The sequence below is a fragment of the Macaca thibetana genome, chromosome 3 (assembly GCF_024542745.1).
Source record: "Macaca thibetana thibetana isolate TM-01 chromosome 3, ASM2454274v1, whole genome shotgun sequence".
Classification (NCBI taxonomy): Eukaryota; Metazoa; Chordata; class Mammalia; order Primates; family Cercopithecidae; genus Macaca; species Macaca thibetana.
Genome location: NC_065580.1, coordinates 126,773,073 through 126,787,354, shown reverse-complemented (window position 1 = coordinate 126,787,354; position 14,282 = coordinate 126,773,073). Strand labels below are relative to the sequence as shown.

The following is a 14,282-nucleotide window of genomic DNA, read 5'->3' as shown; positions in this document are numbered from 1 at the left end:
GCTGGGATTACAGGCACCCACCACCACGCTGGGCTAATTTTTGTACTTTTAGTAGAGTTAGGGTTTCGGCATGTTAGCCAGGCTGGTCTCAAACTCCTGACCTCAGGTCATCTACCTGCCTTGGCCTCCCAAAGTGCTAGGATTACATGCATGAGCCACTGCACCTGGCCTGATATTTTCTTATGTTTAAATGCAGGTTATGGCCGGATGCAGTGGCTCATGCCCGTAATCCCAGCCCTTTGGGAGGCCAAGGTGGGTGGACCATGAGGTCAAGAGATTGAGACCGTCCTGGCCAATATGGTGCAATCCCGTCTCTACTAAAAATACAAAAAATTAGCTGGGCATCGTGCTGCACGCCTGTAATCCCAGTTACTCAGGAGACTGAGGCAGGAGAATCACTTGAACCCGGGAGGCGGAGGTTGCAGTGAGTGGAGATCACGCCACTGCACTCCAGCCTGGGCTATAGAGCAAGACTCCGTTATCAAAAAAAACAAAAAAACAAAAAAAAAACCCAGGTTGTTCATTTTTGGCAAGAACACCAGAGAGTATGTGTCCTTTTCAAGGCATCATAGGAAGAGTCACATGATGTCAGTTTTTCTCATTCCTGGTGATGTTAACTTTGTTCACTTGGTTAATATTTGCCAGATTGCTCTACTTTAAAGTTACTAGCTTTTCTTTATATTTAATAAGCATTTAATAAACATTTTGTGGGAAAATATGTGACTGTTCTGTTTTTCATCATAACAGTGCCTACTAATTTAAGCATCCATCGATTTTGTTGTTGTTTTTGAGACAGGGTCTCACTGTGTCGTCCAGGCTGGAGTGCAGTAGCTCAATCACACAGCTTACTGCAGCCTGAACCTCCTGGGCTCAGCTTCTTATCTCAGCCTCCTGAGTAGCTGAGACTTCAGGTGTACACCACTATGCGTGGCTAATTTAAAACTTTTTTTTTTTTTTTTTAGAGATAAGGCCATGCTATGTTGCTTGGGTGAGTTTCAAACTCCTAGGCTCAAGCAGTCCTCCTGCCTCAGCCTCCCAAAGTGCTGGGGTTACAGGCATGAGCCACTGTGCCCAGCCCATCAATAATTTTTGCCTGAAACAATTATTACTGTGATCTTTGTACGAAAGTCCTCCATGGATCTGTTGCGTGCTTACATGTCTTGCTGTGTGTGCCAAGAATGCAAGGCCCAAGAATGCTCTTTATTTGGGGCTTTTCTCAGAGTTGTTTATACAGCTACTAATCTTCAGAGACAAGTTAATGTTTCCTCCTGGACAAAGAGCAGGCTTGCCCACTGCTTGGTATAAAAACAATAGATTTCAGCCTGGCATAGTGGCTCATGTCTATAAATCCAGCATTTTTTTTTTTTTTTTTTTTTTTTTTTTTTTGAGGCGGAGTCTCACTCTGCTCACTCTGTTGCCCAGACTGGAGTGCAGTGGCGCGATATCGGCTCACTGCAGCCTCCATCTTCTGTGTTCAAGTGATTCTCCTGCCTCATCCTCTTGAGTAGCTGGGACTATAGGTGCCCGCCACCACGCCTGGCTAATTTTTGTATTTTTGTAGAGACAGGGCTTCACCATGTTGGCCTGGCTGGTCTCAAACTCTTGACTTCAGGTGATTTGCCCCCCTTGGCCTCCCAAAGTGCTGGGATTACAGGTGTGAGCCACTGCGCCCAGCCATCCCAGAACTTTGGAAGGCGAAGGTGGAGGATCCTTTGAGGCCAGGAGTTCGAGACCAGCCTAGGCAACACAGTGAGACCCCATCTCTACAAAAATAAAACAATAAACGAGGTGGGCAGATCACCTGAGGTTGGGAGTTCGACACCAGCCTGACCAACATGGAGAAAACCCATCTCTACTAAAAAAATACACAATGAGCCAGGTGTGATGGCACTGTAATCCCAGCTACTGGGGAGGCTGAGGCAGGAGAATAGCTTGAACCCAGGAAGTGGAGGTTGCGGTAAGTCAAAATAGCACCATTGCATTCCAGCCTGGGCAACAAGAGCGAAACTCTATCTCTAAAAAATAAAAAATAAATAAAAAACAATAAAAAACAAAAACACAAACAGTAGATTCCCCGAGCTGAGTGTTCCTTAGCTGTAATCCAAACCCACCGTCTTTGAGGCATCCATCTGGGTCATGTCGTGTTACCCCATGGAAGTTGGAGGGAAAAGGGAAGTGATGCAATTATCCCACTGCCTGTGCTGCTTGCTGTGCTGTAAGCAATAAAGTTCTTTGAGACAGGAGACTTGTTTTTTTTTTTTTTTTTTTTTTTTTTGAGACAGAGTCTTGCTCTGTCACCCAGGCTACAGTGCAGGGGCACGATCTTGGCTCACTGCAGCTTCTGCCTCCTGGGTTTAAGTGATTCTCCTTGCCTCAGCCTCCTGAGTAGCTGAGACTACAGGCACGCGCCACCACACCCAGCTAATTTTGTATTTTCAGTAGAGACAGGGTTTCACCATGTTGACCAGGATGATCTCGATCTCCTGACCTCGTGATCCACCTGCCTCAGCCTCCCAAAGTCCTGGGATTACAGGTGTCAGCCATGGTGACTGACCTATTATCCGTGCTTGGCCAGGAGTCTTATTTCTTAGGCCACATCCATAAAACAAGCAAGAGGCTAATGTATTAGTTTGTAAGTAGGGTAAAATCAAATCTCAAACCTAACAGTTTGCAAGTGGTAATTTTCTATTCATTTTTTATTTCATATATATTTTTGAGATAGGGTCTCACTCTGGTGCCCAGGCTGGAGTGCAGTGGCGCAGTCACTGCTTACTGCAACCTCAACCTCCTGGGCTCAAGTGATCCACCATCGTGCCTGGCTAATTTTTTTTTAGAGACAAGGTCTCTGAAAAGCTGTGTTGCTCAGGCTGGTCTTGAATTCCTGCCTCAAGCGATCCTCCCACTTTGGCCTACCAAATTGCTAGGTAGGATTCAGAAGTGAGCCACTGCACCTGGCCAATTTTCTGCTTTCATCATTCATTTTACACTTATTGGTTGGAATTCTGCTGTAAGGAAGAACTTTCCCTTCTCCTCCATGAATGAGTGAATGAGTGAATGAATTTGTATCAGTATGGATTCAAGAATTCTTTTTTTTTTTTTTTGGAGACAGAGTTTCACTCTTGTTGCCCAGGCTGGAGTGCAATGGCGCCATCTCAGCTCACTGCAACCTCCACCTCCCGGGTTCAAGCGCTTGCCCTGCCTTAGCCTCCCGAGTAGCTGGGATTACAGGCATGCACCACCATGCCCAGCTAATTTTGTATTTTTAGTAGAGATGGTGTTTCTCCATGTTGGTTAGGCTGGTCTCGAACTCCCAACCTCAAGTGATCTGCCTGCCTGGATTATAAGCATGAGCCGCCACAACTGGCCCTTTTTATTTTTTTTTTTGAGATGGAGTCTCACTGTGTCACCCAGGCTAAATAAAGTGCAGCGGCGCAATCATTAGCTCACTGCAGCTTTGAACTCCTGGGCTCAAATGATCCTCTCACCTCAGCCTCCCAAGTAGCTAGCCTCAAGCGATCCTCCTGCCTCAGCCTCCCAAAGTGCTGGGATTACAGGTGCCAGCCATGGTGACTGACCTATTATCTGATTGTAGCCAGCAATGTTGTTTTTCTTAATATTATTCTTACACTGTTAATTAAATGTGATTTAAATAATCTTTTAACTCTCAGTTATTATAGATGAAACAGCCTGCAAAAACTCACCTTACTTTGTTTATTCCATAATCTTTGTCCTCCTAATTTTTCTATTGCATCATTTCTATATTGTCAGAGTAGATAACATTTACATTTTGTTTTTTCTCCCCAAAACCTGGGTTTGTTTAGTCTTAGTTTTGCAGTTCTATACACTCAGTGCTCCTGCTTGTCCCTTTGCTGAAGTTCCCTTTGCTATCCATTGGTGAGTAATGTTTATTCATTAGCAGTTTCCTCAAGAAAAACATTCCCATGGGAGGCCGGGCACAGTGGTCCATGCCTGTAATCCCAGCACTTTGTGAGGCCGAGGCGGGCGGACCACCTGAGGTCGGGAGTTTGAGACCAGCCTGACCAACATGGAGAAACCCTGTCTCTACTAAAAATACAAAAATAGCCAGGCGTGGTGGCACATGCCTGTATTCCCAGCTACGCAGGAGGCTGAGGCAGGAGAATCGCTTGAACCTAGGAGGCAGAAGTTTCGGTGTGCCAAGATCACGCCATTGCACTCCAGCCTGGGCAACAAGACGAAACTCTGTCTCAAAAAAAGAAAAATATTCCCATGGGAAAAATATCCCCAGAATTCCTGTATGTTCAAAACTATCGTTTGTAGCCTTTGTGTGTGAATGATGGCTTGGCTTGTTTTAAAACAAAAAATCACTGGCTCATACTTTATTCATTTATTTTTTTGAGACAGGGTCTTGCTCTGTTGTTCAGGCTGGAGTGCAGTGTCACGATCACAGCTCACCGTAGCTTCCACCCTGGGGCCCAAGCCATCCTCCCACCTTAGTTTCCCAACAGGTGTGCGCCACCACGCCCAGTGAATTTTTTTTTTTTTTTTTTTGTAGAGACAGGGGTTGGGTGGGTAGGGGGGTGTCTCATGTTGCCCAGGCTAGTCTTGAACTCCTGACCTCCAGTGATCCTCCTACTTTGGCCTCCCAAAGTACTGTACTAGGATTACAGGCATGAGCCACCACGCCTGACCTGTATATCTTTAAATATTTATTTATTTATTTATTTTTAGAGATGGGGAGTCTTACTCTGTTGCTGAGGCTGGCCTTGAACTCCTGGCCTCATGTGATCCTCCTACCTCAGCCTACCTCATAGCTGGGACTACAGGTTCAAGTCACCACACCCAGTTAAATACTTATTTGTTCTAATGTTTTGGTTATCTTCATTGGAAATTTCAATTGTGCATGTTGGCTGTCTTTGGTCTGTCTTCTATAGCTATATATATATATATATATATATATTTTTTTTTTTTTTTTTTTTTTGAGATAGAGTCTCACTTTATCGCCCAGGCTGGAGTGCAGTGGTGCTCACTGCAACCTCCCCCTCCCAAGTTCAAGCAATTCTCTTGCCTCAGCCTCCCAAGTAGCTGGGATTACAGGTGTGCACCACCTCGCCTGGCTAATTTTTGTATTTTTTGTAGAGACAGGGTTGGTCTTGTTGGCCAGGCTGGTCTTGAACTCCCAACCTCAGGTGATCCACCCACCTTGGCCTCCCAAAGTGCTGGGATTACAAGCGTGAGCCACTGCACCTGGCCAACTATCATTTTTTCTCTAATTACATTTAATTCTTTTGGTTTATATTGTTTGCTTTTCTTATTTTTATCCATATTGGTTAGTATATTTTTCATAGTGTCCACTTTTATTTTTGCTCCTTTTAGCTTCATCTTCACTTCTGTGATGGTTATTTTACCTGTTTTTTGGAGATGGTGTCTCAATATGTTTCCTAGGCCGGATTTGAACTCCTGGGCTCAAGTGATCCTCCTGCCTCAGCCTCCTGAGTAGTTGGCATTATAGGCACGTGCCACCATGCCCAGTGTGATAGTTATGTTTTTTCCTTCTACATCCTTTTTTTTTTTCCCTTTCGAGACAGGGTCCCATTCTGTCGCCCAAGCTGGAGTGCAGTGGCATGAACATGTCTCATGAACTGCATGAACTGCAGCCTCAACCTCCGGGGCTCAAGCTTTACTCCTACCTCAGCCTCCTGTGTAGCTGGGACCACAAGCACTTGTCACCATGCCTGGATGATTTTTTGATGTTTTGTAGAGACAGTGCTTCACTTTGTTGCCTATGCTGGTCTTGAACTCCTGGCCTCAAGCAATCCTTCTGCTTTGGCCTCCCAGACTGCTGAGATTACAGGTGCCTGGCTCCCTTCTGCTTCTTTCCTGGATTTTGTCAGTTTTGTCTTATTTTGTCATCTTTTCCATGAATCTCTATATTTGTATTTTTGTTTTTCCTTCTTGGAAATAATTCATTAAGTTTTTTTCAGACAGTTTTTTTTGTTTGTTTGTTTTTGTTTTTTTTTGAGACAGAATCTCGCTCTGTTGCCCAGGCTGGAGTACAGGGATCTTGGCTCACTGTAACGTCCACCTCCCGGGTTCAAGCAATTCTCCTGCTTTAGCCTCCCAAGTAGCTGGGATTATAGGTGCATGACACCACACCCTGCTAATTTTTGTAGTTTTAGTAGAGACGAGGTTTCACCCTGTTGGCCAGGCTTGTCTGGAACTCCTGACCTCAGATGATCCACCGGCCTCAGCCTCCCAAAGTGCTGGGATTACAGGCATGAGCCACTGTGCCCGGCCCAGATCTTTTTTTTTTTTTTTTTTTTTTTTTTTGAGACGGAGTCTCGCTCTGTTGCCCAGGCTGGAGTGCAGTGGCCGGATCTCAGCTCACTGCAAACTCTGCCTCCCGGATTTACGCCATTCTCCTGCCTCAGCCTCCCGAGTAGCTGGGACTACAGGCACCCGCCAACTCGCCCGGCTAGTTTTTTGTATTTTTTAGTAGAGACGGGGTTTCACTGTGTTAGCCAGGATGGTCTTGATCTCCTGACCTCGTGATCCGCCCGTCTCGGCCTCCCAAAGTGCTGGGATTACAGGCTTGAGCCACCATGCCCGGCCTCAGATCTTTTTTTTTTTTTGAGACAGAGTCTCGCTGTGTCGCCCAGGCTGGAGTGCAGTGGCACAATCTCAGCTGACCGCAACCTCTGCCTCCCAGTTCAAGCAGTTCTCCTGCCTCAGCCTCACGAGTAGCTGGGATTACAGGCGTGCACTACCACGCCGGACTAATTTTTGTATTTTTATTAGAGACAGTGTTTTGCCATGTTGCCCCAGCTAGTCTTGAACTCCTGGCCTCAAGTGATCTGTCTACCTCGGCCTCCCAAAGTGTTGGGATTGCAGGCATAAGCCACTGTGCCCAGCTCACTCACATGCTTCTGATGTCTCTCCATGTCCAAATTTTCTCTTCTTACAAGGACACCGGTCAGATTCGATTAGGGCTCACTCTGAAGACCTCATTTTAACATAATCACCTCTTTAAAGACATTGTCTCCAAGCCAGACCAGGTGGCTCACACCTGTAATCCCAGCACTTTGGGAGGCCGAGGCAGGCAGACCACAAGGTCAAGAGATCAAGATCATCCTGGCCAACATGGTGAAACCCTGTCTCTACTAAAAATACAAAAATTAGCTGGGCATAGTGGCAGGCACCTGTGGACCCAGCTATTCGGGAGGCTGAGGCAGGAGAATCGCTTGAATCCGGGAGTCAGAGGTTGCAGTGAGCTGAGATCGTGTCACTGCACTCCAGCCTGGGCCACAGAAAGATTCTGTCCCAAAAAAAAAAAAAAGAGAGAGAGAGTCTTACTATGATAACCAGGCTGGTCTTGCATTCCCGGGCTCAAGCAATCCTCTCGCCTTGGCCTCCCAAAGTGTTTGGATTACAGGTGTGAGTTTCCGTGCTGGCCAAAACAGAATGTTAGAGACACACATTGAATTTACTTGGAAGGCTGATTCTTTTCCCATGCCCTCCCTAGGAAGGTGAGCTGGGTGTTCGGACCTTAACCTTGGGTTACACCCCTTGGGCCTCTTCACCCCTTGGGTTACAAGGGTTTCAACTCCCTTTCTGCTTGATTGAGCCTTGCCCTCAGTTCTTTTTATCCCTGCTCTGCTCTGCTTGTTTCAAACAACACATGTTTGCACTGTGGCACGAACAGCTCATCTTCAGAGAGTCTATTTTTGCTGGTGTTTTCTGGGATCTGCATCTGCCTCTTCCCATGTAACTTTGGTAGCCCTTGTGCAGGTCTTGGAGTCTCCAGTGACTTTGTGTCTCCTAGTTTTGTTGAATATGGGATTTCTGCCTCATTCCCCCCTACCACCATATCTCCCTATCACTTTGCATAATTTCTAGGAGGAGGAAGGGGAAGATTCAGTCAAATATTGCCACAGTTCTTTTTTTTTTTTTTTTTTTTTTTTGAGACGGAGTCTCGCTCTGCCGCCCAGGCTGAAGTGCAGTGGCCAGATCTCAGCTCACTACAAGCTCCGCCTCCCGGATTTACGCCATTCTCCTGCCTCAGCCTCCCGAATAGCTGGGACTACAGGCGCCCGCCACCTCGCCCAGCTAGTTTTTTGTATTTTTTGGTAGAGACAGGGTTTCACTGTGTTAGCCAGGATGGTCTCGATCTCCTGACCTCGTGATCCGCCCGTCTCAGCCTCCCAAAGTGCTGGGATTACAGGCTTGAGCCACCGCGCCCGGCCTGCCACAGTTCTTATACTGTAATCATATCACTTTGTAATATAAATTTCTCCCACTTTTCCCATTATAAAGATAGCTCACAACAAAATCCCAGCGCTTGAACCCAGAAGGCAGAGATTGTAGTGAGTTGAGATTGCACCACTGAACTCCAGCCTGGACAGTGACAGAGCCAGACCCTGTCTCAAAAATATAAACAAATGAATAATGTTTCCTTTTTTATATAGGTATATAGACATGGATATATAACCATATACCATACCTGGATGTAGACACACATAGAGATTTCTTTGTTCAAAAATGGGGTCTCAAATGATATATATGTTCTGCAACTTCCTTTATTCATGTGACATATGGGCATATTTCCATGGCATGACTTATTTTGAATGACAATGTTTATATTAAATCACATTTCAAACTGTGTTCACTGTGCTCTTTCAAGACATTTATATTATTTTAATGTATTGGTTTTTTTTTTTTTTTGAGACGGCGTCTTTCCCTGTCACCAGGCTGGAGTGCAGTGGTGCAATCTTGGCTTACTGCAACCTCCGCTTCCTGGGTTCACACGATTCCCCTGCTTCGGCCTCCCGAGTAGGTGGGATTACAGGCACATGCCACCACGCCTGGCTAATATTTTGTATTTTGGTAGAGATGGAGTTTCACCATGTTGGCCAGGATGGTGTCCATCTCCTGACATTGTGATCTGCTCTGCCTCGGCCTCCCAAAGTGCTGGGATGACAGGCGTGAGCCACTGCGCCTGGACGGCAGTGTATTGGTATTTAATGTATTGATAAGAAATATTACATTTATTAGCAAATATTTTATACACACAGATATAAAAAGCATCTGTATACCTACCATCCTACTTAAAGGAACATTATTGTTATAGTATCATTATTAACTCTACATACCTTTTCTCAGTCTCATTTCCTTTCTTACTTTCAGAAGTAACTACTGTCCTGAATTTTATGTTGTAAGTTATCATTTATGACATTAAATGATAGTCTCTTTTTAAAGTTTCCGGTGGCTATTGGAGTATCACAGTAACTGAGAATGTTCACAGTACTGCTGTGAAAATTCTTACATATATGTGGCTCCTCCAGTCATACAAGTGTCAGTTTTTTTTTTTGTTTGTTTGTTTTTTTGAGACGGAGTTTTGTTCTTGTTGCCCAGGCAGGTGTGCAATGGCATAATCCTGGGTCACCACAACCTCCGCCTCCTGGGTTCAAGCGATTCTCTTGCCTCAGCCTCCTGAGTAGCTAAGATTACAGGTATGCGCCACTACACCCAGCTAATTTTGTATTTTTAGAGGAGACAGGGTTTCTCCATGTTGGTCAGGCTGGTCTCAAATTCCTGACCTCAGGTGATCTGCCCACCTCAGCTTCTCAGAGTACTGTGATTACAGGCATGAGCCACTGCACCCAGCCTCTTTTTTTTTTTTTTCTTTTTTTTGGGGGGTGGAGTCTCACTCTGTCACCCAGGCTGGAGTGCAGTGGCGTGATCTTAGCGCAGCCTCAACCTCCTAGGCTTAAGTCATCCTCCCACCTCAGCTACCCAAGTACTTGGGATTCGAGATGTGTGCCACCACGTCCAGCTAATTTTGTTTATTTTTTGTACAGATTAGTTCTCAATATGTTGCCCAGGGTGGTCTTGAACTCCTGGGCTCAAGGGATCCTCCCATCTAGGCCTCCCAAAGTGCTAGGATTAGAAGCATGAGGCACCACACCCAGCCAGCTTAATCATGCAAGTTTCTCCTGAGTGTCTTCCTCAGGTGGAATTGCTGGGTCGTAGAAATTGCTTGTGTTTAATGTTTTTTGTTTGTTTGTTTTTTAGATGGAGTCTCGCTCTGTCGCCCAGGCTGGAGTGCAGGGGTGCGATCTTGGCTCACTGCAGCTCCGCCTCTTGGGTTCATGCCATTCTCCTGCCTCAGCCTCCCGAGTAGCTGGGACTACAGGCACCTGCCACCACGCCCGGCTAATTTTTTTTTTTGTATTTTTAGTAGAGACGGGATTTTACCGTGTTAGCCAGGATGGTCTTGATCTCCTGACTTCGTGATCCGCCCACCTCAGCTTCCCAAAGTGCTGGGATTACAGGAGTAAGCCACTGCGCTCCGCCGCTTGTGTTCAATGTTACTGAATAACACCATATTGTTTCCGGAGGGCTTGTTTCAATTTACGATACTTTAGAAGGCTATTAGCACTGAATGACTTTTAAAAAGATTACATGATTCTAACATAATTAGCCATTAGAAAATTTGTGGCTGGGCACGGTGGCTCACTCCTATAATCCCAGCACTTTGGGAGGCCAAGGCGAGTGAATCACCTGAGGACAGGGGTTCAAGACCAGCCTGTCCAACATGGTGAAACCCCATCTGTACTAAAAATACAAAAATTAGCCGGGCATGGTGGTGCATGCTTGTAATCCCACCTACTTGGGAGGCTGAGGCAGGTGAATCGCTTGAACCCGGAAGGCAGAGGTTGCAGTGAGCTGAGATCACGCTGCTGCACTCCAGCCTGGGTGACAGAGAGAGACTCCATCTCAGGAAAAAAAAAAAAAAAAAAAAATGTTAGCTTACAAAAATGTGATCTATAGAAAATCTTTCAGAGCCGGGTAAAGTGGATCACGCTTGGACTTGAGCCCAGGAGTTGGAGACTAATGAGACCCAGGCTCTACTAAACATAAAAAAAAAACAGCCTCGTGTGGTGGCACACACCTGTGGTCCCACCTGCTCAGAAGGCTGAGGCAAGAGGATTGTTTGAGCCTAGGAGTTCGAAGCTTCAGTGAGCTATGATCATGCCACTGCACTCCAGCCTGGGTGACAGTGAGACCCTGTCTCAAAACAAAAAAAAAAGAAGAAAGAAAACCTTTAGGAACAGTAGTATGACCTGTATTACTTTTGACTAACCAATTGTGATTAAAACTTTGCAAAATAATTTGCTAATATTTTTATTATACCTTCATTATGCTGTATTGTATTTGGTTCTCACGTGCTATTATTCCAGTAATTATGCCTTCATTATGCTGTATTGTATTTGGTTCACTTGTGCTATTATTCCAGTAAGAACAGCATTGAAGCTTTTTTTTTTTTTTTTGCTTTTTGTGTTTTTAGACAGAGTCTGGCTTTGTCACCCAGGCTAGAGTGCAGTGGTGTAATCTCGGTTCACTGCAACCTCTGCCTCCTGGGTTCAAGTGATTCTTCTGCCTCAGCCTCCCCAGTAGCTGAGATTACAGGTGCCCGCCACCAGGCCTAGCTACTTTTTGTATTTTTAGTAGAGATGGGGTTTCATCATGTTGGCCAGGCTGGTCTCGAACTCGTGACCTCAGGTGATCCTCCTGCCTCGGCCTCCCAGAGTGCTGAGGTTACAGGCGTGAGCCACTCTGCCCAGCCTGATGAAGCATATTTTAATCTGTTTCACAGTTTTGCTTTCTCTGACAAGATTACCTCCTGGTTGTTATATGTGACCACTCATTAGTGTCTTCTAGGCAACTATATATATTTTTAATGTGATGTGCTCTAGCAAAACAATGTCTACAATACAGCCATCTCATGCCCACAAGTATTAATACAGGTGTGAGTGTGAGGTTGATTCCAGGACCATTAAAATTAATTAATTTTAATTAATTAATTTTTCAGAGACAAGGGCTTGCTCTATTACCCAGGGTGGAGAACAGTGGCATGATCACAGCACACTGTAACCTTGAAATCCTGAGCTCAAATGATCCTCCCGCCTCAGCCTCCCAAGTGGCTGGGACTGTAAGCATGCACCACCACACCCAGCCAGATTTTAGTAAATATAAATATTTTATCTGAAATTTTTAAGAATATTTAATATTTTAAGGAATATTTAATGTTAAACATTTATGAAACACAAATAGCATAAGTTAACTCTTCTAGCCTTCCACATTTACTTACTTGAGTTTCTTTTCCCCTCAAAATAAATTCTCAGTTACCACTTATACTTAGATACAAACATCTGGTGTTTAACATTTTGTTTCTTTTATTATGCTTTTGGTTTTTGTGTGTTTTTTTGAGATGGATTCTCATTCTGTTGCCCAGGCTGGAGTGCAGTGGCGTGATCTTACCTCACTGCAACCTCCACCTCCCAGGTTCAAGCGATTCACCTGCCTCAGCCTCCCAAGTAACTTGAGCCCAATGAGACCCAGTCTCTACTAAAAACACAAAAACTAGCTGGGCATGGTGGCGTGCGCTTGTAATCCCAGCTACTGGGGAGGTTGAGGCAGGAGACTCACTTGAACCCAGGAGGCGGAGGTTGCAGTGAGCTGAGATCACACCACTGCACTCCAGCCTGGGAAACAGTGAGACTCAGCCTCGGGAAAAGAAAAAAATTGTGTTTTGGTGAGGAGGGTCCTGTAGCTAAGGGCAGAGATGCTGTGACCAAGTGTCCCACCCCAGGGATTGCATCCTCTGTGTGGGTAAGCAACGTAGAGTGAGCCTGGAGTGCAGACTGTCAGCCTTTGAGGTTTCAGGTTGTGTTTTAGAGTGGACCTCGATGCCCAGCTCTAGCCAGCTAACTCTAGTGGTAAATGTTTGGGGGAAACACCCGTTATTTGTTGTAGTTACATGCAAGGAGCTGGGCAAGTGACACATGGAATTCATATATATATTTTTAAACCAGTCTTACTCTGTTGCTCAGGCTGTAGTGCAGTGGCACGATCGTGGCTCACTGCAACCTCCTTCCCCGGGGTTCAAGCAATTCTCCTGCCTCAGCCTCTCAAGTAGCCGGGACTACAGGCATGCACCACCATGCCCCGCTAATTTTGTATTTTTGCTCGAGACGGAGTTTTGCCATGCTGGCCAGGCTGGTCTGGAACGCCTGACCTCAGGTGATCCGCTTGCCTCAGCCTCCAAAAGTGCTGGGATTACAGGCTTGAGCCGCCGAGCCTGGCCAGAAAAATTTTAAAAAGAAATAGGCCGGGCGCAGTAGCTCACACCTGTAATCCCAAGACTTTGGGAGGCCGAGGAGGGAGGATCGCTTGAGCCCAGGAACGGGAGCCCCCCCATCTCTATTTAAAAACATAAATAAAAATTAAAAATAAAATAAAAACAAGGTGCAAAGACTCACTTTGTTACTCATGGTTGCATTTTAATTGAGAATATAAGTAGTCTTGGCCGGGTGTGGTGGCTCACGCCTGTAATCCCAACACTTTGGGAGGCCGAGGTGGGCGGATCACGAGGTCATCTTGGCTAATACGGTGAAACCCCGTCTCTACTAAAAATACAAAAAATTAGCTGGGTGTGGTGGCGGGCGCCTGTAGTCCCAGCTACTTGGGAGGCTGAGGCAGGAGAATGCTGTGAACCCAGGAGGCGGAGCTTGCACTAAGCCGAGATCGTGCCACTGCACTCCAGCCCAGGCGACCGAGAGAGACTCCATCTCAAAAAAAAAAAAAAAAAAATATAAGTAGTCTTTGAAGTTCTTTTGGGACCTACAGTGCTGCAAGCGCATAATGCCAAACGTGGATTTCAAAAGAGGCCCCCCGACGGGGTTTTATTAATTACAAAATCAGTGCAGCGGTCCCTTGCTTCCCTCACCTACCCTTAGATCCTAAGTGGTGGTGGCGGCAGCGCGGAGCAGCTTCTGAAGGTCCAGGAGCTTAAAGCGGAGGTGCCACGGGGCGCGGCTTTGCGGAAAAAGCAAAAGCTCACTCCGCACCGTGCACTTCTCGGAATACAGGCGCTGAGCCCCCGGAGGAGGAGGGGGGGGCTGGTTCCGGGAGCCCCTCCCCTGGGGCGGGGCCAAAGCGTCCTCCCAGCCCGGCTTTGCAGAACAGAGATCTGGTGTCTCCAGTTTACAGAAGCACTTGCAGAACTCATCAGAAGCCACCCTGCTTATCAGCAGATTTCAAGAGAGCGTTCAGTGGAGGCCCTGAGTCTGCACAGTTCACCTCCCTGGGAACTGCTCGCCTGAGCATTGGAGCCGGCGCTGGCCCCCTGCAGCCGAAAGGAGCCCCGGAGGCCCAGGACACAGCGTGAGTCCTGGCTTGTGCTTTCCCTGCACCCAACTTTCTGATTTTGCCGACTTTCCTTTTCCTCTTCCAGGCTTCCT

General features: G+C 46.2%; 1 protein-coding gene across 2 annotated transcripts in view; it reads left to right on the top strand.

Annotated features, from left to right (window-relative positions):
* The window catches only part of MRPS17 (mitochondrial ribosomal protein S17), a 457,376-nt gene that overhangs the window by 240,183 nt on the left and 202,911 nt on the right, over positions 1 to 14,282 (top strand). Inside the window, exon 1 of one of the 2 annotated variants that reach the window (XM_050783546.1) lies at positions 13,936 to 13,940. The exons of the other annotated variant lie outside the window; for it this stretch is intronic. The gene's annotated coding sequence lies outside the window, so the exon portion shown is untranslated. Of the gene's footprint in view, positions 1 to 13,935; positions 13,941 to 14,282 lie in introns of those variants that run through there. 2 annotated transcript variants of the gene reach the window in all.